At 40.5% G+C, this 22,493-nt stretch overlaps 1 protein-coding gene across 6 annotated transcripts in view; it reads right to left on the reverse strand.

Annotated features, from left to right (window-relative positions):
* The window catches only part of PDE3A (phosphodiesterase 3A), a 216,572-nt gene that overhangs the window by 139,453 nt on the left and 54,626 nt on the right, over positions 1 to 22,493 (reverse strand). For 3 of the 6 annotated variants that reach the window (XM_058420310.1, XM_058420308.1, XM_040062168.1), the window contains exon 1: positions 17,891 to 18,132. The exons of 2 other annotated variants lie outside the window; for them this stretch is intronic. The gene's annotated coding sequence lies outside the window, so the exon portion shown is untranslated. Of the gene's footprint in view, positions 1 to 17,890; positions 18,145 to 22,493 lie in introns of those variants that run through there. One more of the 6 variants, XM_040062169.2, reaches the window with a different exon arrangement.

Consider the following 22,493-nt stretch of genomic DNA (forward strand, 5'->3'; position numbering starts at 1 on the left):
AAGAAAGCTGCTCTACTCAGGAGCTGGCAAAGGGAAACTAAACCCTACACACCTTGTTTTGTAGCTGCCTTTTTCTTCAGGATTCAACCGCATCTGAGTTACATTTCAGTACTCCAGAGGTTGGAAGAATTTTAGAGTCGAGTTTGTGGGTCCTGCTAGGGATAGCAGGCAAAATTTTCCACACCGGTGAAAAGGAAGAGCATGCAGCACAACCGGAGGGATGTCCATTCAAACCCTACCGTTTGTCTGGTCAGGAAGCCTCTCTGAATTGTCATGGAGAGGTAAAAACCACTTTCTGCCAGTCAGACAGGTGGTACAGGAGCAGAGATACCTGGACACAGGCACAACTAGTTTGTTTTCCTTGTGCCATACGGTTCTTCCTGCAGACACTGCGAGGGACCGGAAGAAGTGGCTGACAGGACAGGGCTTCCCAGCTCCTTTCACTTGCTCCTCTGGCTTGGCAGAGGTCTCCCTGCCACCAGACTGCTCCCCAGGAGCCCAACCAAAGCTGGCACTCCCTGGGAAGGGTCACGCTGGCTGCAGCAGGAGCGCAGCTCCCCGCCTTCTGCACCCCATTATAAATACTCTGTGCTACGGGTGAGCTGCACCAACAAAAACTCATCCTCCATCGGCCACCCACTTCTAAATCCAGCAGTGACACTGAGACAACTGGCTGGGCCCTGCTAAAATAGAAACAAACAAGAGATTCCAGGAGCCATCGAGCCAAGTTCCAGGGCAGCAACTGAGTCATGACATGGCAAATTAGCCATGAATTCACTGGCGCTCAACTGCTCTATTTAGGACAGTCAATAGGGAGACAAAACCCCCTCTCATCCCGCACTGTTTAACACACACTGCCTCATGCACTTTGTTAGGGCCTCTCTAGGCTTTCCAGATTTCTTTGGAAGCCCAAGAATGAGTTTTTGCGAACACCATGATTACAAGGGGCAAACGGGGGAAAAAAGAAAAAAAAAAGAATACCAGGCTTAATTAATCAACAAGTGTGACCAGTGGTTCTAACCATGCCTTTCCCTACTGTTCATGGTCCTGTTCTCATGCTGCTACTTTGATTTCAAACACTCCACAGAGCAGCATTCAGCATTTTTACCTTTAATAGCCTGAAATTCCTGGTTAATGAAAAATTAAAAGAACCCCTCCGAGTATGATGCAGAAAAAGCAGTAAGCACGAAACTCTCAACTTAATGTCACTTCACTTTATGTAATGCTACTTCAACAGGAAAGCAGTACCTATGGGATAAAAGATTTTACATTTGTTGATAAACAAGGGACTTAAGCCAATGGAAGGAAAATTAAAAATAACGGGATGAAATAAAAATGGGACCACTGAGGTCCAAATATGAAATCTGCAGGTGTTAAACCTCCCGTTTATAGATGTTTTCTGAATGCTCACAGCCTTGGTTAGAGAAACAGCATGCACTTCAGCTGGACCTGCGGTATATTAAATTTAAGAAAGATTAGCGTTAAGCAAGCCAGTTTGCATGAACGCTGAGCACCCACAGTACTCATTAGCTGCTCTGTAAGCCAGAGTGAGGCAGACTGGAAAGAGTGAAGAACAAAGCCACTAGCTCCTCAATGACATGTATTTTCTTCCATGGAAAAAAGGCCATTCAGGAAACCCCTAACCCTTGGATCAGTTCTTCTCCCTGCAGCCTGTCAGCTCTTCTTCCCACCCTGCCAACATCTAACTCTTTGTAGGGCCACAAAGAAACTGTTACGATGACCTCGCTGAAAAACACCAGCCTTGAAAGGATTTCAGGTTCATCTCAACTTCTTGGCGTTACATAAAACCCAACGTGGTCTTCAACATAACGGCCACAGGGAAAGTCAGTGCTCAGTAAGACTAAACAATTTGATGCTGCCAGTGTATCAACAGGCAGAGCTTGCTGGCATCCTGCAGTGACAGAATGTGGCCCAGTCAACACACGTATTGTTGTGCGAGTATATGAATTCAGATTCAGGCTCCTGACAAAAACTGAAACAATCAAGGGATAACCAAAAATAACCCAACTAAAAACAACATCATCAAACCCAACCAAATTAAAAAAAACCCACAAACCCCCATTTTCAGCAGGGTCAGTTCCTGACAACTTACTATGCAACTGATCTAATAGCACTGCTGGTATGAAATGGATAAAAATGGTGAGAAAGCACTATTACTCTGTCAACAGCCACCTGAACTTACCAAGACAAAGTAACTATGAAACCACAGCCAGTTAAGCACCTTGAAAATCATGTTTTCAGAAACTCAGTTTCTGGGTATTTTGTCTGACCACCACAAACACTTACAAGGGAATAAGGAAGCAAGTTATCGTCATTCAGGAAAGCTTGTTACAAAAAACATTTCAGAATTCTGTATCACAATCTGTATAAATGCAGTATCTGCTTCCAAGTCAATTCCACTTCCCTTGACTGGAGCACTTTAGGCCACGCAGCTTTCACATTTTATTTTCACCCTCCAAAGTAAATGGAAGTCATGCAGCTTCTCCATTGGCTGGAAGAAGAATTTGAACTTAGGACTGAGTAATGAATAAATTTGTGTGTACAAGAAAAACTGGCTGGCTTGTATTACAACAAGGACACAATAATTTATAGATGAGTGAAGGTGAATCTCTGTTTAAGATGCTCTCCAAACTGCATTAGTTTGTTAATGCACTCAAAGCATTAGGAAAGGCTATGCTGGAACGTCTGGAAAATGGATTCCGTGATTGTGAAATCCAGCTTGTAAGCAGAAAAATCCCTCTTCTGGGAGCCAAAAGAAAATGGACAGCCAAAGCACTCCCAAAACATTAGGAAGATGATGGCATTTTTCTTGCCTTCAAAATCAGCATAGATGAATGAAAACAGTTAAATAATCTGTGCTTCCAGTGTACTTAGCAAGAAAGACACTGCCACTGAGTGAAGGCCAAGCCATCTGTGCACTCCTGACAACAAGGGTCTTTCTAGACACAGAGAGGTACATCCAAAGTATGAGAATTAAACTAAGTACCCAGCTGAACATGGCTACCCTTGGTGTTGGCACTCAAGAGGAAAAAGAAAACATCAGCAATCGCTTCTAAAAGACAGGAACTGCTTTTTTTGGTTTCACAGGAGTGGCTGAATCTCCCAGGTGTTCCATCTCCAGCTGGCACGGTGCAACTCCATCAGCAAAATGCATGGCTCATCTTTTACCACTGCTAGAATTGCCTGCACATGCAAACTCTCCAAAATGCATTCAGATCATCCCTTAATGTGAAAATTGCCCAGTCCTTCAAGGCCATCTGGAAAACATCTCATATTAGGCAGTAAGGTCCAGACATCTACACTGGTCATATATTTGGATGTCTGTGTTAAGCAAGGCAGTATCATACCACTGTAATGCAAAGCCTAAGAAGATTATGTATTGCTGAAAGAACTCATATAAAAACACAGAGATAAGATTTTTTTAAAGAAAAAATGCAAGCTGCAGCTTCAGAATCTCTGGAAATGCCACCAGTCTTCAAGTCAGAGCAAGTACAGTCAAAAAAAAAAGGAATAAATTTGACCTGCATGTTTAGTGAGGAAGATGGAAAGCCAAGGATCAGATGACTTTCCAATACACCAAAATGTATCTGCAGAAACTGGCTTCTCACATAAGCCAACATGAATGCTTGGTTTTCAGGCACGAGGCTGTGCAAGTGAAGTAGCTGCAGCATCACAGGAAAGGGACAAAAAAAGGCATCAGCTGTTGGTATGAGAAAAATCACAGGAACTACCCAAGACAGACTGGCTTGTGGTTTCCTTTGGGTTAGCAGAAATCATAGGAGTACTTTCCTGATTGCCTTAGAGTATTTGCCAGCAAATTACCACAATGGTTTCCTCTTAAGAATAAAGTGTGCGCTCAGATTAGGAGCCTACATCACTACAACAGGGAAATTCTGTTATTGATTTTCATGGTCGTAAGAAAAAAATACAAACCAAATCCTTTGTAGCTGATCTCTTCTGGAGCAAAAACCTTACCAGAAGCTAAAAGGCAGAGGGCTGTGCAGCACCAAGCTAAAGGAAGTGCAGAGTGGTAACTTTTGGCAAATTCTGTCATTATAAACAGTAACTATGGTAACAAACAGGAGGGGTTTTTTCCCCTCTAGACCCTGGCGGGGAGGAAAAAAAAAGTAAGTCATGGACATTTCTGTGTGTGTACATATATTAGTCTTTGTACGTCATCACAATGTTTGTGTGTCAGGACCTTGCTGTAGAACAGCTGCTCTCTCACTTTGGGTAATGTATATCCCCACTGATTTCCTGCTCAAAAAGGAAACAACAAACACAATTTTTCTGTCTTTCTTTGTTGCCCAAAATGGAATACCTCTAAAAGCAAACCTGAAGAATTTTTTAGCTGACAAACATGAGGCAAGAAAAGAGGATGCTACATAATAAATATATAACAAAATGGTAATTATCTTTTGATGTGTTATTTCTGGCCACGTTTTCTTCCAAGTACATCTGTTTAGAAACCACAATTAAATTACTTTACTCTACAGCTAGCATGGGGGTGGGGGTGAAAAAATGAAAATCAACAACTAAAAATGCTGATAGCTAATAATGTCTTCTTTGAGAAAGCAAGAGTCAACTTTTTGAAAAAATTACAAGGCTACAAGTACTTACCAAGTTATAAATCACTCTTCAAGTATACTGTGGCACAGGAAAATCTGCGATGAAGACAGTGTCTAGATCATGTACTAAAGCGGCACCACATTTCTCAAAACAACACTTGCCATGCAAAACTGAGGCCTTTGAAATCTCAGCAGCACTTTAATCTCTGCTCAGCAGAATGGCCAGGACTAACTCACTGGTTAAAATCAGGTCCTGTTTGCCTTCCTTAAAGATGTGGATGACACGACTGAGCAAAATTTCCAGCTTTTAGTCTTGGATCATGGACTTTTGCATCACTGTGCTTTATACTTAAGGTTTAAGATACACACAGCACTCCCACCCTATTCAGGCATCTCTTGTTTGCCTATACAAAAGCATCACAGAATAATCTTGATTGTCAGGGACTTCCAGAGGTCATCCAGTCCAACCCCCTGCTCTAAGAAGAATCAGATGTCAATGGGAAATACAAGAAACAACCGAAACAACTTCATTATGAAGTCCTCACACAAAGAGGAGACTTGGAATGACTTAATCTCTTGCTTGGAGAAATGCCAACAACATACTGGAAACCTGAGTGTTTCTGCTGGATTGCGGAGCAGCCAGTGCACAGGAAGGGTTGCAAAGCACAGTTCTCTTTCTCTGGTCAGTGAGGACACAACTATTAGGTACCCATCAGCCATCGCTTTCTCAGCTACCAAAAAAATCCCATCAACTATGCTGGAGTCGTATGAGCATATTTGTGTTCTGAGTGTATTAAGAAAAAGCTAATACCATGATTTCCTCATGAAAATTCACTCTGAAGACAACTCTACCATATACTCATTGGTATTGTGTAATATCTACCACACCCTTCAATAAAACTTCCCAAGAACAACCAGGACAAATAAAATTAAACAGCCCCTTCAAACTCACCATGGTCTATCTGTGAGTCACTCCTGAGAGTAAAGATATTTTTACTGAAATCGGGATATCTTACAATTCTGAATCGATGATATATTTTCATTATTTTGTACCCCACTGCCATCCTGCAATGAGGCACTGCTTTTAGATGCAAAAAAATCCTGTGTTCTTGAGCACTGTCACAGTGTTTAATGAAAAAGTGTATGTGGGAAAGCTTTGTGACCTAGAAAGGAGATGTACTGTATGAATGATGCACCAAGCCCTGAGAGTAAGACGTCATTATTCTATTTATATCTATAGGCAGGGGAAAAATGAGTCCAGTAAAAAGATGAAATGCTTCATGTGCTATAGGAATTTTTGTTTATATGAACAGATTTTTAAAAACCCCAAAAGACCAAAAAACCCAGCACCCAAACACAAAGACTAACATCCTTATGGTACAAAGAAAAAAAAAAATCAAATTTATAATGATCAAATCTCTTGGCCAATTTATTCTCTTGTGTATTTAGTTTGCCACATCTCCAGTTGCCTGACACAAAGCAAAAATATTTCAAATCCGTGGTTTATCAGTAGGCCACCAAACCCATTAAAAAATTATGTTCAACTGTTTTCAAGCAATTTCACAAGATATTTAGAAATACAGTGGGGGGTTTTTTTTCAGCTTTCCTTCAAGAAACACCTATTTTCTTTCCTCTCCTGTGGCTGCACACTGCCATGGGCACGTGAGCCAGAGACACCAGCACAACAGAGGTGTCAGACCAAGCCAGCACCCTGGGCACTTTATGGAATGGCTCTCAAGAGTTTGCGGAATACAGTGCAGATTCCACACCTGTGACCGTATTTCAGCCCAGATTAGATAAAGTGCAAGAAGGAAGGAAAGGGTAACCCACCATCTCGGGAAATCACAATGTAGGACAGTTTTAGTGCCCACACATCCTGCTGTAATCTCTCAGGTATTTTTCCTGTTATATTCCCCTTGTGTTGTCTGATCATCAAACAGCATCAACACTGAGGAGAGGAAGAGCTCCCTGAATTTATTACAAGACATCACTGGAGTCCATTTGTAAGAAGCAACTATCATCATAAGAAGCATCTCTCTTATCCCCGCTCTTCATTTAAACCTTAATTCACACTAGTAAAAATCCTAGTGAACTGCCTCTCCCATGTTCAGAACATTCTGAAAAACCACTGGCAAGCACAGGAGAGCTCAGGGACCCACTCAAACACACTTAACCTACATATAACGAGCTAAGGGAGCTATTTCAGCCCTACCTTCACAAACAAACAAACAACAAAACAAACAAAAAGAAACAACAACAAAACAAAAACCCACATGCAAAATCAATTACCAGTTCTGCTCTTTTGACCCTCTGGATCTAACAGCTGAAGCTCACAGACTCCCTCACATCACATGCTCCTATGACAGCCCTGGTACATATTTTAGTCATGGAAAAAACAAAACCTTTGATGGCCATTGCAGTTGTCATCAAACCAACCAGAACCCTGTCTGCTTCCATTCTGCATTTCCTTCTCTGAATATTCCCCATGGACTCACAGCAGGCTCTGGAAGATACACCCTCAGACTACCTTTCCTAGAGGACTTCTGATTGGCAATAAAATGAGAATCTGCTGTGGTTTTTAGAAGGAAGTTTCTGACACACATCTGCAACACACTCCCCACTCTTCTAAGCAAGAGCAGCAGGTTCTGTTGGCAGGATAAAGCTGACACAAGTTGTGAATGGGTCTAAGCTCTGGAAAGAAGGGATCCACCAGTAATCTACTGAAACATAACTAACCAGTCACAAAGGAGTAACACTCGCAGCGCAGTTGCACTGCCATAGAAGGGACACAATTTTCTAGTGCTTCACCGCAATGAAAATGCCAGTAAACAGTGCTATTTACCCTTTCTAGCTGCCATCAGCAGGCTGTCTTAATGCTTGCAAATGTTCTGCAGCTTCAAATACAGCTCAGAGAATCACAGGAAGGGAACTCAGGAGGACATCTTGTCCAATTTCCCAATATTTAGTTGTAATAAACACCAGACCGATTTTACAGCAGCTGATTCTAATCCTATATCCATTAACATAACCAACACCAACTCCTTACAACCAAATGAAGGAACACGGACCTGAGTTAAACATCCAAATTTTTAAGCTTCCAACAGGAACAAAATCTGTTCTTCATCGACTTTTCTCACCTTTGATTTGCCTGCATTTTTTTTTTTTTTTTTGAGTGGAAACTATCGTGTGGTTCGCGCGCCGGCAGAATCCCGGCTGGAGGCTGCCAGCTCTGCGCACCCAGCCATGTGTTGTGTTCGGCACGTTGGAAAATGTTTGGGACACTCAGACCTAAGAGTGCCAACTCATGGCTGTGGAAAATTACCAAATGGTTACTGAGGAGAAAGCTTGGATAAATCGCCAATTGTTCACTGAGGGTTTTAGTCTTGTCTCCCCTTTTTCACTGAGTGTCTCTGTCTTCTCTTACAAAACTGCAGCTTCAGAGTTAGGACACTTTGTACTTTCCCCCCCACATATTACTAATTACTGCCACCAAGCCATGAAGAACTACCCCACACTAAGTAATTTTTCCTTCTTTTACATCATTACATTCTCTAGTTGGCTAGAGTCCTTTATTGAAAAAAGGGGTGACGAAGCTTAGTTGTTTCTTATATCTGGTTTATATACGCACAAAACCAAACCAGACATCATGCTGTTCATGACAGGTTTACTTTACTCAAGCAGCAAAGCTAGCAAGCCCAACTTTACTTTTTTTATTATTTTTTTTTAATCAAGTTTCAAAGCCAAAAACCTTCTTTTAGTGAGAAGCAGCTTAGGACTTCATGTAAACAGCAGAGTGAAAATAGGTCAGATTTTGACAAGTCTCTGAGTTACCTCACAGAAAGTCTGTGAGGAAATTGGAGATTTTCTGGGAAACTTACCCACATCATGTTTCCATTACTGAACAAATAATAAAATTATGAAAACAGGAAGGAGGTTTTTCACTGTAGCCTACTGTATTTGTTTCTTTGTCTCCCATTAAATTTCCAATGCTCTGCATACTTCTCAGTCCAATTATTTCTAGAATAAGAAATCTCGTATTTGATTTTTCTTAGTTTATATTTTAGACGATTTGTAATACTCTTACAAATCATATGCTGCCACAACAAACCAAAAGACAAGTCACCATGAAAATCTAAGTTGTTTGGTTTGTGTTTTCTTTCAACAAGACAACCAATACCCATTATGGCAAAATAATTTATTTTTCAAGGAAGCGTAAGTGGCAAAGTCTAAATGTTCAACCTCCCATGTTAGTAACAACTGAGATAGCTGATACTGGCATGTATGAGGTCACAAATTACAGGAATCTTTTTAAGAAAGCATCTGGGAATGAGTAACTTTGGTACAAATTGAGCACATGGGAAGATCCCCTGACCTACCAGAAGGACATGCTAGAAAAACATCTGGCTCAACTTCACCATTTTTGGAATTCCACAGGAGCACAACCAGAACTGTGTCCCCTGCCTGCAACAACCAAACTGTTTTACCACTTTCAGGACTGATTCATTCAAGTGAAAACACGAAAACAAAGCAAGAAGTCCTTTTAGGATATGCAAAGCAGCTGAGATGGGGCTTGCAATTTCCCCTCCATGGGCTCTACCCAAGAAGGGTCACGTTCCACAAATCCATGCTAACAGGTGCTCAAATGCCAGCCAGGAAAGCTCACTGAAATCACTGCAGGCCTTCACTTTTTACTGCTGGGCTCAACACTTCAACACAGTTAAGAGCTCTTAAGAGCTCATCTGGTTTAAGGCCAAAGTATCCAGTGTTTTACTCAATCATGTTGATAAAAAGGATTATCAACCAGCTACTTAACACGCTCTTTTGCGGTGTTTCCATACCTCTGACTGCTCACCTATTTTTGTGGAAGATAAACCCGTTTTACAGTATATGCAAGTTAATGATTCTTACTAGTGTACAAGGTGTACACCATGTGCTTGGCAGAGATAAAGACCTGGTGCGCCCCATAAAGCTTGCCATCAAAGTAGTCACATTTAAAAAAAAAATAACAACACGAAATAAGGGAAATATGGACAGTTAAATCAGCAATTTTTTGAGCCCCTCCTTCACACAAAACTTAAATACCACTGCATTAATATAAGGAGGATCTGTTATAATTTTTTTTTTCTGTACTGGTAATTTTAACAAAATCCAGAATAAAAGCAAGCAAGGCCTGAACCACAATATTCCAAGCAAACCTCATTAGAGCAGATTGGGAATGGAACTGTGCCAGCTGAACACTCCGTGATCTCCAGAAGCACAGCATCTGTGCACATCTATGCGACCTTCACAGACACTGCCACAGGCTCTACACCTTCAAATATTCCAACAGTGCCTCAGGACAGAAATGTCAGTGTCCACATGTCTTTTGTGGTGGTTTTGTAATGGGAGACCTTTAATTTACTTCAGATTTTTTAGGCTTCCCTCACATTTTAAGAGCTTTGCTGTTTGAATAAAGCAGGGTGCAATTAGATTTTAAACCCTCCATTTCTTGACTTATTTGAAATGAGGCATCTTCTATTTTATATGGAATGAATGCAAACCAGTCTTACAAAGATCATCTCCACTCTTTAAACAACCACCAATGAAACTCAGGTCTGCATCTTTTTGGTCCTGAAATGCAATCTGAGATCAAGCTGAATATTTCTTAATTAATTCAACTTTCAGTACTTTCAAGTCTAAGTAAGTTTTACAATAGCTGAGGTTCTCTCTCAAAAATACCCATCAGTGGCCATCTCAGCACTACATCAAGATCTTCCCTTACACTTGGGAGAGAAAATAAAGCAAATCACACCAAATCCAGTAGTTACACCTGTGAGTGGTGGAAAGAGAGCTTGAAACTCAAAAACGCTAAAGATTTGGTGCCGAGAATTGTCCAAATGCTTCTTGAACTCTGTCAGGCTTGGGGCTGTGACTCCTTCCCTGGGGAGCCTGTTCAGTGCCTGACCACTGATCTCACTCCTCTGGGCAAGAAACCTTTTCCTGGTAACTTCAGAACATTTATTATCATGATTTTCAAATTCCTCTCCGAGCTCTAAGATGTGTCATTGACCTAAAGTTTCATGGCTTTTAACACTGTAGTTCTGATACACGAAGGTTGTCTATGATTACTCATGCATCAAAGTGAAATGAATCCAAGATGCTCCAATTAGAAGCTGTAATTCCAGTAGAGGGAGAAGTCATTAAGCCCCAGATTCAAGGGCATCCCTTTGGGGAACTTCCATAAACCTTAACTGCGTGGGCAATAAACACAGAGTGACAGCTCACATCAACTGAAATAATAAAACAGTGAGGTCATTTCTCTATAATGCTTATCAAAATTTTATCTCAAGTAAATGATTCATAGTACCAGATAGTATCCATCAGGGCTACTCCTCTTTCTGCTTCACAGTCAGACATTCTTTTGAGGGGAGAGACCTTTCAAACAGAAGAAGAGACAATCTTCCCTCAATTTGTCATTTGGCAGTCTCCAATAGATAAGATAATGTTGCAAACAGACACCGACTGCTTATTTCACCTCTGAGGGACTTAATGCATGTCTACATCCAAAGAACATTTTTATTTCCCTTCTCCACTGGTCTGGCCATACAGAGATCAGACCTGCTCTCCTGTCTTGCACACTTCCAGCACTACTACAGGCTCTTCAAGCATAGTTTCATTCAACCCAGGCACAGTGGTTTTCCAGGCAGCAAAGGGAAATCAAGCACAAGCAGTCTGTAAAAGACTTCACGAATTGAAGCCTGGGTTCAGAAGAACCCTGAGGTACTTGTGACATTGAAATGAGCTGGGCCACTGACTTCAACCACAACACTGAACTGGATTTCCTCAATTTGTGCAATGCTCAAAACTCCAGGTTATTTTGACAGGAACGCTGGGTGACCCAGGAATGCTCCTCCTCAGTAGCAGTGACCTAAGTTTACCAGGCATGAATCTTTTCTTGTCAAGGATGAAGCCTGTCATGTGATACTGCCACCAAAGCTACTTCTCCAAAGCAAACTCTGTAACTTGCACATGCCTGTTTATTTACATTTTTTCTTAAATTACTGCTGCATCTAAAATTCTATAGGCAAAGAAATTTAAAAAAAACCAAATAAAGCCAACAAAGCCCCAAACCCCGCACTGAACTTCATTATCTTCTCTCCTGCCCATTGTACTTTACCACGAGGAAAAAGGAGAGCTCTATTCCAAATCAGAAGAGACAGGAACAGAGAGGTTAGGAGATACACCCACATCCTGCAGATAGTCACTGCAGAAACAGCGTGAGAACCTGTATGTGAATATTCAAACATTTGCTAATTAAAACATTCAAATGCCCACACTTTTTTTCCCTTCTGATGTTCTTCATTATTGACAATATATGTGAAGCTGCATTTCGCAGCCCTTGTGGGTGGGCATAGGTCGTCCTCTGCTTCTTTATATTCTATTTTCCCCAAGAGAGGCTTATGCAATATCCTGATGTTCAAACAATAACAGAGTCATGGAAAATGTGCTTTTGCGTGAAAACTTTAGGAGGGGGATGGGATGAGATGGAGAGCTGTCCCATTATACTCAAAAGTTTCAATTTAAACCAGCTGTACAGTAAATAACTTCCTGCACTTTGCCACAAAGACACTGCAAGGATGCTCTCTGAAAACAAATATTTTTTGGGTCAAGTGTGTACATCCACTACAATGATAACACTGTGAGCACTTCCTGCAAGCTCAGCAACAGCCACGTGGGATTCTGCACATCTTTCACCGTATTCCAGTGTTGTTCTGCTTCAGAAGCAGGACCTGGCTTTCTGTGTCTCACCATGACATTTCAGCCTGCTCAAGCAGCTCTCCTCGATGTTAGGAGAGGGCTTCCCTAGCGAAACCTGTTTGCAAACCTCTTGTCCCTGTGCCAGTGGGAAAGCCCAAGCCTGACTCCATGACCACGTGTCCAGTCCATACCGATGTTTCCATGTGAAATTCAGGATGAAGTCATCTCAGATTTTTCCCTCCAGTTGTGGAATGGAGGCAACTGAATTGAGTCTGTGTCTCTTTCCTTCATGCATGCATTTTTTCACATAACTTGTAGGAAAACAGTTCCTTTCACCTTCCTACATCCTGTGAAAAATTTGTCTCTAGCAGGCTCCAAGTCTTAGAAGTCAGGGCAAAACACATTATTTATACAAGGAACAAAATAACAGAATTTGTGTGACTGGAAGAAACTCAGCTAAAAACAAATACTTCATGGTCCGTCACCATAAATCAAATGCTTTCTGCCACATAAAGACACCCGTGACCAAAACTCAGTAGCAAGACACCATGATGCACACAGATTATACAGAATTTTTACCTATTTTCAGATAATTTAAAGAGTTAAAGATAACTACTACACATTTCTACGTTATTAGACAATGCAAAGCATTGTCTGGCTTCTTTATTTCTGCATGGAATCACTTAAAGTATGATGAGCTGTGACCTGACACAAATCTTTTAGTATTTCATGTTTTCTCCTAGAAGTTTTGATGCCTACTGAAAGGTAACAATGTGGAAATACCTGTTTTCATTTTAAAGTCAAGTTTTTAGTGACAATAGCCCAGGAAAAACTTGAGAAACATACCAGGAAAAAAAAAAAAAAAAAACACAACAAAACAAACCACAAACAAAACAAAAAACTCACAAGACAAGTAAAAACAATGTTTGATATTAACAGGTATATACAGTTTGATACCAACAGGTATATACACTCTAACATAAAGGTTTCTTTCTCTCTTTTTATAACTTGGGGATGACATGGCTCATTCAGGCAGCTGTCACAATAACTCATAACACATTTGGCTGAAAGAGTGGAGCTGTATTTTTTTGCCATAAAACCTTTTGTGTTTGTTTTGAAACTTCCCATACATTTTTTTTCTCCAGCTAAGGCAGCAGGCAAACATGCCTGATCAAACAACCACGCAAACTAGACATTGTATATCTGACCTGAATCCATCTGTCAAGTCTTTGGGGCTTCAGTTATGACAAATTGACTTATCCTCCTCAAAATCCTTTGTTTACCATGGAAGGCAAACTTACACAGAGCATCAATGCCAAAGACAAGCCTTGCTGGCACAGAGAAAACATTTTCTAGCTCCTGAGATGGCAGGAGGATGCTCTGCTAGAAGATACCAGGCATCTATGACCTCTAATGACCCAAAATAGCTGTGCAAGACCTGCACCTCAGAGGCCAGGCTCCCTCTGGACTACTTACCTTGATCCACAAAAGCACGGCAAATTGTTGCTGATCCAGGCAGCTCAGCTGTTCAAGACATCACAGTGAAGAAATGTACCATTAAATTACTTTTCCATGCACAGTTTATAGGTGCTGGTAGTCCATGCTGGGCTGGAAAAAAATGGGGGGATTGTTCCTTATGAGCTTTGTGCAGACAGCTTGTGTGAGTGTTTAGACAAACACCATACAGGCTATGGCAAGAGAGCAAGGATGTTGAAATAAAAGCATCACTTCTTTCCCGCTGTCACTCTGTGGCCATAGAACTTCACCATATAGTCAGTCTCTATCTGAATCGAGGGGGGTTTAAACCTATTGATTGCTATTTTTATCTATTACAAGGAGGAAAAAAATATTCTCTTGCCTTTCATACTAGATGTCTGTACTGATTATCACCTTACCTTCCTTAGAAATCCAGCATTCAGACTATTTTATTAAATAAGCAGGTCAGTAGACACCCTTCAGTGATCCTGCTGCACAAGTCAGATGCCTCTTTATGTTTAGGGGATTTTTAAAAGAACCTCTACAAGTAGAAAACAAAGCCAACAGCAGCCACAAAACCTGTCAGAGCAAAGACTAAAATGATCTCCACAATACATGCCTTTAAGTAACCTCACAAACTTCAATCTCTGCCCTCCTGCTCAGCTTCTGTCCTCCAAAGTCACCATCAGTATTCTCTGCAACCTGTCACTCCACTGATTTTCCAGCATTGACTCTCTCAGCATTATCATCATGAAAACAGCTATTGGAGACTCTCCTGCTATTCATTAATAACCATAACCCATCAGTTGTTAAGATTATTTAAAACAGCAAATTTACAAAAAGTCCTTTATTTGCTTTTAGCAATTATCTCAGTCAGCCACTGAAGTCCTGGGGTCTGACTGCTTCAGAGCAATGAGATGCAGGAATCTTCAGATTCCTTTCGGAAGAGATTCAGCGTGCTGGCACTTACAGTCCCCTGCCAGGGGTTTAGCATGATTATTTAGAATAAACCAGAGGTCCCTCTGGGCAATCTCCAAGGCTTTGCCCCTGCCTTAGCCCAGCCCCTCCACCTCTCTAGCCACAGCTCCCTGCACACACACCTTTCCAGGGGTTTTCCCCTTTAGACACTTTTTCTCATTGAGGGGAATTTCCTACCAGTAAAGCCATTAAAACAATAAAATTGACTTTGCCTGAAGAAATCCTGATAGCAAAATGGACCAGGTTTGCTGGCAAAGCATGAAGACAAACAGGCACAAAATAATCAGCATAAAAATGGTGCTTTTCATTCCTGTTTGATAAAGTTTTCAAATCAACACATCAAATGCTCAGCAGAGCAAACATCTGCAGACAACCAGAGGCAGGAACACACCTGGCTTTTTGTGGAATTTTCCTCAGAGCACTCACACATAGGGCAGAAATCACTTCACGACTGGAGAAAACAAATCACACATCAAAATGAAGCCACAGAAAGAAGTTCATCTGACAAGACTACCATTCTCTCCACCTGTTTTATTTTCCCCCCCATGGAATCTCCACGTTTTTCCTCATTTATGCTTACAAACCTCAGCTTTAAAAACGCTGTGAGCGTAAGAGTGTATTTTTTATCTCCCTGCGTTGCTGAAACTGAAGCCTGTGGTGAAGTGGAAATTATTAATTCCCTGCCCCACACACAGAAGGATCAATCGTCACCTTTGGATAAGCAGAGATGTTACAGACAGAGAGAGGGAGTGTGCATGTGTCCTGAGTGTATGAACACACACACACATATATGGTAACAACTGGTTTTTCACTTTTCAAACTATTTGCTTTGAGACTGGAACATTCTGATCCTGGCAAAATGACGCAACTTATTAGTGGCAAGAAGTGACTCAGTGCCTTGCACTATTTTAGAAAGCCAGAGAAGAGGACTGCTAACTCTGCTACTTCCAATTCGCACACACTTCCAAATTCAAACTTTATTATGGAAAAAGGGAAAAAAAACCCCCAGAAGTACAATGGAAAAAACCTTCAAAATAACTCATAAGAAAGTACAAAGAACATTACAGAGCTTTCAATTTGTTCTTCTTAAAATGACCAGGAATGAGAAAACACCTGATCAACTATTTATTTTAATTAGCTCTGCTTCTATAAACAGATCACAAGACATCAGAAAGAAAAGTTTCCAACAAGTCTCCAGGCTCCCTCCATCCATAGCTCTTTCAATAAGCCAGACAAATATCAATTTAACCCAAGTGTACATCCATGTTTCATCCAAAAGTCATTTCCCTGAGATATTTTATGTGAGCACCAGTAAGAGTGAAGAGGTATCCTCGGAGGTGTCTGCTCCAGGAAGCAGCAGTTTCTGAAAACTCTGCTGCATCACTGGCAGAGCACACACTGTATCAGGGCAAAAAGAACATCCCAAAGGCTACTCTGGATTTGCAAAAGTAAAGCTGGGAAGTCTTCAGTTCCCTTTACTGTTAATCCTATTTCTCCATACCCACAGTTCTGTCTGGTTAAACAAACCTTCAGAGAAAGCATTTTAGGTATTTTACACATATGTGAAAAATGCAGATAAATTTAAGTATGAAGGCTCTTTGACACAGTGGTCCTAGTGTCATAGAGAGCTACAAGACCCAGCTTCCTTTTTGAGTAACAACATTTACATACACTGAAATGTAATTTATTTCCCCTCTCAAATTGCTTATTCCCAAAGTAGAACACCTCACACCTACCCACTTTGAAAAGAAGGTTTGAAAAAATGTCAGTAAAGCACTTTTCTGGATCTGACACTCCAGCTGTACCAGCCAAGCCTTTGAATGCAACTCCCAGGAACCAAAAGATGGGTTTGATAACACAGTTTTTGACTGGTTTGTGAAGTTAAACAGGCTATGTTAAATACACGTTTTAGCTTAACAACTACACATGGAGGATTGTACAAGTCACTAAAGAAGAAAATAAATTTCCATCCCTAAATTCTAAAAAGTCGTGGCACAGGTTTAGCTGTAAAGTTATTAAAGCAGTTTGAGTATTGTCTATTAAAGAAAGAAAAAAAAGAAAGAAAAAAAGGAGGGAGGGCTTAAAACATTTGACATTTATTAGAGAATACAATAATGTCACACTGTGTCTGTATCATACTGACTCTCTGTACCCTCATGCACACAATCAACTCAGAGATGCAGGCATAACACCCAGAGAGAGTAGGAAAATCCTCTCCTACCTCTGGCAGCAAGAACCTTTGTAGCAAGTATTGAAAATATCAGCTAAGTATTTTTCTGACAGCTATTTCCAAAATTGCCATTTTTATGGGGATTTTAGAATCCAGAAGAGATGGTTTTTTGTTTTGAAGCCAGAGTAGTCTACATAATCCAGTAATTTCATGTAGTGTAGTTTCTGAGTTCACAACAGTGTCAATGTCAGATGAAAGCTCTAGAACAACAAAACTCCCTGTAATCATGTTTGGTAACTGTTTATAAAGAAAGAGAAACCAAAGTATACCTAGAGAGAAGGAAAAAAAAATTAGGAGCAAGATGATGAAAACAGAGATGGAAAAAAAAAACCCCAAACCTAAGCCTTGGAAAAAAATAGAGAGGATTATTGTCTTACTTAAGTGATCCCCTGTATTGAAAAGAGATTGCAATCAGAAATCTGCCACTTATCCAACAAATTAGCCTGACTTTCAAAGGCATCCTGTAGCAGATGTGTGCCTTGGAGTAATCAGTGCATCCATTACATGGAAAACCATTTATTGCAGGAAGCAGGATTAGACTGAATCAAGGAAACGAAACCAACTCTCCCTCAAACAAAAAAAAAACAAACCACAACCAAAACCCACAACAACACCACCTTATTAAAGGCAATGTATCTTTCAGACCAAAGTATTTTCAACCTGAAGCATCATCCAGTGTGAAAGGTTGAAAATAACTGGAGGAGTAGAATTCAAGGATCTCTACATCTTTTTTTTTGCCAGTTTAAGCCTGAAGATTTGTGAGCAAGATGACATACTCCCTAGAAGAGACAAGGAGCGTGCTTTATGTCACCTTCAGTATCAGCCTCAAACTTTACAAACACACAAATTCATTACACAATATAAAAACTTGGTTTCTCACCAGCCAGGGAGGATGAGGGGTTTATTCTCCAGATCTGCCATCAGCTTTGGCACATTGCATCCTCTTCTGCCTCTCTTCTCCTCAGGGAAAGCCATGGAGTCAGAGCAGTCTGGGCCCTACAAATGGCCCTTCAGCTCCCTAAAACTGATTTGGGGACTAAGAGGTAACAGACTAGGAATGCAAAAGCACTCACTGATACTGGCAGAGAGGAAAAACAAAACTACCAGGGACACATTTTTGTAACATCTCATTCCCCAATTCATCATTCCCAGCCTAACAGTTAAAAGAGATTTATGGGAAATGCTTCACCCTCCCATTCCAAATTGCAGCACTGATTCACCTGCAGAACCCTGAGCAGGTCATTTAACCCCTCCCTTTGTTTTAACCAGCTGTAACGGGAGGATGAAGATCCACATCACCTGATGTCTGAAGAAGTTTCTTTGAACAAAGATGCTTTGAAGCTTAAGTAAGCAACAGAAACAACACAAAGCACAAATATACAATAAAGAATCAGCTACTATAAAACAAAATATTTTCCTTTAAGGAAAAAAAAAACCAAGATAAAACTTGAAGGTCAGATTTCTAAGAAGCAGCAAAAGAAATGAACTCAGATTTTACTATATCTGATTATATTTGAGATGCTCTGAAAATGAAATTCACTAAGCAGCAAGTTTACATATGAAAACATTGTTCCAAAAAGGCAAAGTTTTACAAAAAATATACATTTATAACAGGGTTCAAGTATTTCAGATTCTTTAAGGTTTTAAGCCTAGTTTTTCTAATATATGGGGCATTTTTGGCCATTCCTATTTCTTTGTGATCATTTGCTCAAGCATTCATCAAAGGCAGGTACTGAACACAGGAACCTCTCTCCTGTCAAATATGCCCTAAAAATCCTACATGGCTTAGCACAGACAAACAAATACATAAGAGAATGCAATATGAGCTTTTGGACATTTGACACAGCTTGGAAATGATCACTTCTTTTTTCAGCTGGTTCCTGTTCTTTCCATTTACCCGGTGAATGTCCTGCCTTCCCAGCTTTGAGCTTCTCTGGTTAAAGAATGAATCCCAGGCATTCTCTGCTCCAACACACCCCCTTTTATCTAGCAATACATTTGAATGGAAGGATGAGCATCACTGGATGAACATCTTGTCTAAGCCACAGTGTCATTTCCGTGCTTCTAAAAACTAAAACTAAAGAAAAGAGCCATGATCTTTGCAGTTACTGTAGGATAGGTTTGTTCCTGACTTGCAGAATAAGATGAAATGCATCCATAATCAGTATGTTTCATTCCCTGCAAGGCTGCCATTTTCTTGTGATTTACAGTGCTGGTCATTCAACCATTCAGCCACAGACATACCCAGAATATCCAGCATCTGAAATAACATATGGAACAGCTCTGTTTACCTCAAACTCCATTAAATCTATTGTGTTAAACAAGACTGGAAGCAAAAGAAAGACTGTAAAAATGCAGGCAGAAGCACTTAAATTTATTGCCAATTCAGAGGTTAATGAATTCCAAAATTCACCTAATCTGGAGTGCACCCCTGTAATAAACTCCATCCTGCATATACAATGACATGTGCCACCCCAAGGCTTTGCTCCAGAACACTTTGCTTATTTATCCACATATTGCACCCCTTACCTCTAAGTATATACATTGCAACCTGACCACTTCCCAGGAGGGAATTTTATACATCATTATGATTATACATGTTAAAGAATTCAGTTTCTCAGTCCCAGTTAAGAGGAAGTTTTCATAATCTCATGTGTATTCTTGCCTTGGTCTCTGCAAACAAGTGTCTAAAAATTACCACCTGGTACTTTTAAAATGATGACACTCCAACCTGTTCTTAATTTCTCCCCTAACAGTGAAGCAGCAATAGGTCTGGACAAGAGCTCACTTAATTTTTTACCACCAAACCCCATATCATGAAAAAAAAAAAAATCTTTTTTTCTTTTTTTTTTGTTCTGTTCAGTCCCTTAATGGCTCTCATTAATTGCCAGGGTCCACCTTTCAATTGAGCAGCTCTGGTGTTTAACAACACGCACAATTAGCTGGCCCTGTTACTGTTTATCTCGGAGGCAGGCACGGAAATTTCCAAGAGCGTGGTGTCTGCCGTGCCCATTAGAAGGAAGAGCGGGGACATTAGTCTTTGTGACATATGGTATTCAGATGCATCCCACTGACACAGAACATAAACGGCCTCGGGGCACCGATGGCGAACACGTAACTTCTGAAGCCATCGGGGTGCGACTGCCCACCCATTTATCACTGTCTTACGAGAGCCATGTGCATTCACTCACTCCTGGTAAGCATCATTTCAGAGGGGCTGGCGTGGCACTACCAAAGGGCCCGTCGATAAAAGTGGCAGTGCACTCCAGAGCTTTTTCCGTGCTGTGTGGGGTGGGAAGCAGCGGCCGAAATCCTGCGTGCCTGCCTCGCTCTGTCCCTATGCTCGAATGCGCATCTGGGAGCAAGCGCTACGAAAAACTTTTACGGGAGGCGATGAAAAATAAGGGCCAAGTGAAGTTCTCACCTCTCATTTTGCCTCCATGCTTTGCAAATCCTCTCAAAGTCCTTGTAATAACGTAAATGAAAATGGATGCAAATGCAGGCAGAAGAAGCAGTAAATAATTGACTGTCTGATTACCGCTGTCTGCCCCTACGCAGAGCTCGTTTGGTAATTATCAGGAGCTGCAAACAAGCTATATAGCTCTATGAATGCATTTAAAATCAACACATTTTGGGGGGGATGCGGGTATAAATACATTGCATCACATTTTCTGCGCCATTGTTCCTTTTAGCTCTTATTTTGAGCTTAATAAATCTACTACTTCATTTATTTTCAGTTTAATAGAGACATTCATGTCAGAGATGAACATTTTTGCTGCTGCACTTAAGAAACGTGAAAATCTTGCTGTCAGATTCTGGCATGGCTTGTATTTCTTGTTTACCTTCATCTATAACTTAACAAGAACAATTTCCTTTCAGCTATGTACAAATACTAGTGTGACTGATGTGGGAAAATGACACACGTCCAGCTGCAAAACTGCTCAAAAGATGCATTAAGCATTGCCCCTAAACAAGAACAATCTTTCTTACCAAGACCTGTATTTCCAGACCCACTGGACCTGGCCTTCTAAAGGCACCAGACCTGTGCAAAGCAATTGAAGAAAGGTTCCTGAAATCTACTTTCTGAATACAGCTGGGCATTTTTAATATTAGTTTGTAAGGACAAAACAGAACTAGGTTAATGCCAATATGGAATGGAATAACAGGATTTTTAAAATCCCCTTAGGCCAATGAAGAGCTGCCATTAGGAACAAAAAGAACAAAAAAACCCCAAAAAACACCAAAACCAAAACCAACCAACCAACAAACAAACAAAAAGAAACATTCCAGTTGAAACATCTTTCCTCCTATGCCCAGTGCTTATGCAAGATGTAATATATTAATAATTAAAAAATAATAGAGTAGTTAGAATTCCTGCCTGTTTCTTTCCAGCTACCCCAAGGCCCAGTCTCCCATGGGCAGGTAAAAATTCGTAAATTATTTCATAACCAGTCCACCAAGCCATTTTGTTAGAGAGGCTGAAGAATGCTGTTTTAAGTGTCAAACAGCAAATATGGGAATAAAAGATAATGCTAATTACTTCTGTAATGGTATTTTTACAGTAGGTAAAAAATAATGGAGTGGAACCCTAAGTTCTTGCCCATGAGTTTATCCAAGGAAAAGCAAACAAACAAATAAAATCTGGAAGTTAAATACCAAATGTTGAAGGTAATCAAAAAACCAAGTGTAGCTGAAGTTCACATAAAAACAGAGGGAAAAAAAAGGTTATTTTAGAAACATACATAAACAGATTTAAATCTAGAAAACAGGGCATTTTGCATTCAAATTCTCCCTGCTTCTCTTAAACTGAACCTGAGTATTGAAATGCCTGAAGATACTTCAGAAGACACAAGTATTCATTTGTGCTGGCTAGTGCAATTACTTGAATATCCAAACTGAGGATATCACAGACAGAACTAGGAACAATTGCTTTTGCTGCAAGTTGGAAAGACTGTCCCAAATTCCCACTGCACTTAGCACTGGTAAGCACAGCCGCACCCTCGGTGATGGAAACAAGTCCCAGGTAAGTGGGAGGCTGCAATGACAGCTTCTACAACACTCTTCTTTCCAGCTGTTGTCCTCTCTACCAGAGGATGGCATCTTGCAATGCTGATGTTCAGCAGTTTTGTCTGATTGCCACATCATAAAGCAGTACCTGACCACATCCTGATTATTCAGCAGTCTAATCCATAGAGATTTCAGTGATGTTCAAAGTCAGGACTCTTCCTTTTCTGGGGAAGTAACAAGAACAATTTGACTGTGCTTCTTATTTATGGGTATCACTCTGTCAGAGGAGGATGATGTGAGGAGGAGGAGAGAAGGTAAAGAATGTTTCCTTTTGGTAGGCCACTGGAATTTATTTAAAACCCCATAAAATTAGCACAGGTTTTGTTATAGATTTAAATTGTCTTTATATTTGTTTAAAGCAAGTCTGAAATGCAACATGGGAATATTTCTTCTACAAATCTGACCTCACCTTGTCC

Source organism: Hirundo rustica, chromosome 4 (genome assembly GCF_015227805.2).
Source record: "Hirundo rustica isolate bHirRus1 chromosome 4, bHirRus1.pri.v3, whole genome shotgun sequence".
NCBI lineage: Eukaryota > Metazoa > Chordata > Aves > Passeriformes > Hirundinidae > Hirundo > Hirundo rustica.